This window comes from Tachypleus tridentatus, chromosome 12 (genome assembly GCF_004210375.1).
Source record: "Tachypleus tridentatus isolate NWPU-2018 chromosome 12, ASM421037v1, whole genome shotgun sequence".
Classification (NCBI taxonomy): domain Eukaryota; kingdom Metazoa; phylum Arthropoda; class Merostomata; order Xiphosura; family Limulidae; genus Tachypleus; species Tachypleus tridentatus.
In genome coordinates, this window is record NC_134836.1 from 100,954,118 (window position 1) to 100,959,315 (window position 5,198).

At 30.8% G+C, this 5,198-nt stretch overlaps 1 non-coding gene across 1 annotated transcript; it reads right to left on the reverse strand.

The window, feature by feature from the left end:
* Positions 1–4,861: 4,861 nt before the first annotated feature.
* TRNAY-GUA (transfer RNA tyrosine (anticodon GUA)) lies at positions 4,862–4,933 on the reverse strand. Its single transcript has one exon. It is a non-coding gene; the product is annotated as a tRNA-Tyr (tRNA).
* Positions 4,934–5,198: the final 265 nt, after the last annotated feature.

A 5,198-nucleotide genomic window follows, 5' to 3' on the forward strand; every position in this document is an offset into this window, starting at 1 on the left:
TTTGACGGTGTGTGATGATGATTAGCTGCCTTCTCTCTTGCCTTACACCCCTAATTTACGTACGGCTAGCGCAGATATCCCTCGTGTAGCTTTGCGTGAAATTCCAAAACAAACAAACATATCTAATTATAACTGTAGGAAAATTAGCTGACTTCTAGATGTCACAAATACAATTATGTACCACAGAATAAATCAACACGTTTGTTTTGATTGGTTTTTTATTGAACACAAAACTACAAAATGAACCATCTGTGTTCTGTCCAACTCGGAAATCGAATCGCAAATTTTAACATAATAAACGAAACTAGTCGTACTTAATAATAATAATAATAAATTTATTAAGCAATAAATTAGACACAAAAAATCAAATATCAATATAAAACCATCAACAAAGAGTTAACTCGTCCTGTGATGGTTAAACACATAATAATGTAAAATCAAAACTTACAAAATCAATATAAAGTTCCCAGAATATTATCATCAGTATTTAAGATCCATTGTTTTAAGTATTTCTTTTGATTAACACGATTAATAGAAGATCTTATACTATAAGGAATAAAATTATGAATACGAGGTGCCAAATAAAGATATTGATGAAGTGTAACTGTTTTACGTGGTGTGGGTACATTAATTGGAAAAAAAGATTGAAGTCGTGTAAAATATGAAGTGACTTTAAAAGGCCTATTAAAAGAAACATGCAATGTAGATAAAGCTAAAAAATATAAATAAAGTTTATCATATGAAAGAGGGGAGTTAAATTTACTGAAATCAGTATCAAGCCTATGAGTAAAAATAAGAGAGAAAACACTTTTTTGCAACTTGTGAATAGGAATTAAAAAAGTCTTATATGTGCCACCCCAAATTGAAATACAATATTGTAAGAAAGATTGAAAGAGAGCATAATATACACTTAACAAAATATGATAAGGAGCACAATGACTAAGTTCAAAAATTAGCATAGAACTATATTTTAATTTATTAACTAAAGAATTAATATGAAATTGCCAATTTAATTTTCGATCTAAAATAATTCCTAAATATTTAACAGAGGAAACTTGAGTCAATTTGGGACACTTACAATTAGGGTAAGTATAACAATCACTAGAATGACACCATAAAGGTTAAACTGAAGAAGAAAAGATTTAGATATATTTAAGGATAAGTCATTACAGAAAAGCCAATTTTTAATTTTATTAAGATCACTAGAAATAATGGCTTCATTAATTAGATTTGGCTTACTATAAACAACAGCAATATCATCGGCATAGGCTTGGATATCTCCAAAAAACTGTTGGTAAAGAATATCATTTATATAAATGAGAAATAATAAAGGGCCCAGAACAGAACCTTGTGGTACTCCAACATTAATTGTAAGCCAATCACTATAATTATTATGGATACAAACTGATTGCTTTCTATTGTGAAAGTAAGAAAAAAACCAATCAAAAACAATGCCTCTAAAACCATAATAAGATAATTTATTTAACAATATTTTATGATTAACAGAATCAAAAGCTTTGGCTAAGTCAAGAAAAACAGCAATTGGATGAAGATCAGAATCTAAAGCTTCTGTAATACTTCCCACAAGTTTAGCAACAGCAACCTCCGTTCCAAGCCCAGGCCGAAAGCCAAATTGAGAAGGAGACAAAACTGAATGTCTATCAAGAAATGATAAAATTCTAATCTTCATAGATTTTTCAAATAGTTTAGAGAAATGTATTAATAAGGAAATAGGTCTATAATTCGTAAAATCAGAAATATTACCAGATTTATAAATAGGAATGACCAATGATAACTTTAAAGCATTAGGAAACTTCCCTTGAGTAAAAGATAAATTAATTAAAAAAGTCAAAATTGGTGCAAAAGATTAGCATTAGCTTTCAAAATCTTAACCGAAACACCATCTACACCATTAGAAGCTGAATTTGATAAGGAGAAAATATTATTCATAGTTTCAGATACAGTAACAGGATATAGGTAACAAGAAGAAGAAGGAGCAGGAGGCATGCCCTGAGAACAAAATTTAGGATTGGAGCAAGTAGATTTAGCAACATTAACAAAAAAATAATTCAAATCAGATAAATCAGTAGTACCAAAATTACAAAATTTCTTATTTTTTTTTTAACATCAATAATAGAGTTAACAATATTCCAATTCTGTTTAATAGTTTTAGCATTCTTAAACAGGTTATGATAATAAGTCCATTTAGTCTTACGGGTCAAGCTAACAACATAATTCCTTAAACACTTAAATCTAATCTTTAGATAAATATCATCAGGAAATTGATGTACTTTCTTTTTAACTTATCTCTTTTAATCATTAACAAAACCAATTCACTGGTAATCCATGGCTTAATTTTTCTAAACTTTCGTGACACAGAAACAGTAGTAGTACAACTTTGAATACAATCAGTTAACACTTCAGCAAAATTATCATAAGCAACATTAACATCAGAACAATTCATAACACAGGACCAATCTGAAAAATTCAAACAAGAACTCAATTCATTAAACTTAATCTTTTGAACATTTGAGACATGTTCTAGATCCGATAAAATGTCTATACATAAAACAATTGGAAAATGATCGGTCAAAAAACTCTCAACAATATAAGAATAACAATTTTAATAGTATTTCCACTAATTAAAAATGATCAATACAAGAATTAGTAACATTGGTTATCCGTGTAGGAGAAGAAATAATAATACGAAGATTGTTCTCAGACAAAAACTTAAAATATGCATTTTATAACAAACATCATCAAATGCCAAAACATCTATATTAAAATCACCAACAAGTATATTAATATCATATTTGTATAAATTCAATTCTAATGAAAGCTCATCAATAAATTTCAATACAGGCAATCTAGGAGATCGATAAACAACAAAGAGATTAAATTTCTTATTTTGAATCATACAAAATAAAATTAAAGCATCAGACTTAATGTACTGCACTTCTTTTATCATAGTCAGTATCTCAAATTTAACAAAACTGCCACTCCACTAGCCTTATTTAGACCAGAAGATGAAGAATAAAAGGAGTAACCTGGAATCGAAAAGGAAACAAATCCATCCTCAACAAACCAAGTTTCAGAAAAAGCTATTATATGAAATTTAACAATGCTTGATTGTAAAAAAACAAGAAACTGGTCAAAATTTTGAGTAAGACTTCGAATATTAACATGTATTAAATTTAAATGACCAACAGAAAAACATTTGGTAAATCAGAAAGAGAAGACAAAGTTGGTGTAACACCAACAATATCATCAAAATCATCAGCCATTGCAGTATTTATAAATTATTAAGATCAATCAAGCAACGTAAAACAATGGGCTGAGTAGTTTCTGATTTCCTAATAAGAATATTACCATTCGATACCCAAAGAAATTTATAGCCAAGATCTTTCTGTTTTCGTTTTGCTTGCATGAAAATATCACGATAATATGGGAGAGATGTTCGTTAACATAAACTGGATAAGATTCATTACAGACCTTAATATCATTAGTATTAAGAGAGCGAAATTTAGTTTTCTTAAGTTTAAGCAGATCAAATTTAATTTGCTTACGACAAAACTTAACAACAATCTGTCTCGGACTCTTATTTTCAGTTGTTTTCTTTCCTATACGATGAACAGTGTCAATATCTGTAGGAGCACAGTCAACCCCAAAAGTAGTTGTAATCTTCTCAACAACTTCTTGCAAATTCTCATCAGGCTTCTCTGGAATACCTCCAATCAAAACATTATAGTTATAAGAATATTGTTCCGCTTCACACATCTTCCTCCGAAAACTTGCCATCTCCTTCCACAATTCTTCATTTTCATGCTTTAATGTTTTATTTTCCTGTTTACACTCCTTAACTTCAGCTCTCAAAGTTGTGATATCCTCACTCATAGTTTCTACCTTCTCTGAATAATATTGAAAGGAAGTCACTAATTCTTCGACCTTTACTTTAATTAAGTGAAAGTCATCAAGTCTTGACAAAATTTCAGTAACTTTTGTCTTAAGCCACTTCATATCTGCCTCCCCCCATATTTAAATCAAGCTCACTATTCTCAACAAGATTAACTGTCTCCCCCTCTAACGAAATGGACACAGTCCTTCTTAATGGAGTTTCACTATTTAGGCTTAACTTTCTTTTTCTCATACAAAAATCACATTCATAACTTTTCCCAATTTCATTTAAATATTCCAAATCCTGTTCAGTTAAGTTCTTACATCTTAAATGATACCATTTTTTGACACTCACCAGAGCAATGAAGGGCTTTATCACCAACTTTAATATAAACTTTACATTGAGCACAAAATCTACGTGGCATACTGTACTGACATTTCAGTAAAAGCGTGTGCACCGATAAATAACAAGACATATCTTTTTACTTTTGTTTCTCAAATAATGTTTGGAAATGCTTAGGAGTGCATTTATAACGATTATCTCATAATGGAAAGGTTGTTATTTGTCTTTACTGGCTTCTTACCAAACGATATGATTTTAGATATGACGCTCAAAATATTAAATAAACATTAGATGACTGTAAGGAAAACATGGACAATTCTGTGTCGGACGGTTTTACTTGTTTGTTTTTGAATTTCGCACAAAGCTACTCAAGGGCTATCTGTCCCTAATTTAGCAGTGTAAGACTAGAGGGAAGGCAGTTAGTCATCACCACCCACCGCCAACTCTTGGGTTACTCTTTTACCAACGAATAGTGGGATTGACCGTCACATTATAACGCACCCACGGCTGAAAGGGCGAGCATGTTTGGCGCAAACGGAGATGCGAACCTACGACCCTCAGATTACGACTCGCACACCTAAGTATGCTTGACCATGCCGGGCAGAAAAACCGCAATAATCATACAGGTCCCACCGAGATTTGAACTCGGATTACTAGATTTACAGTCCAAAGTGATAACCATTACACCATGGAACCGATTAATTTATTGTTCAAAAACTTTCACGACTACATTTTATTCCTTAGGGTATTGCTTAAGTTGACTGTAAACAACATTAAGAGTATTGACTACTAATAGTTTATCTATTGAAGTTATTATTATAACACATAAAACTAGTATTAACTGTGTACCAGTTCTGTATGCAACAAGCCTTTAATTTAGTTACATTAGTTTTTAACTGTTTTCTTTATAATATGAACACCTCTCGTATCTGTTCTCATTGTTTGTTGTTACTTCTACAGT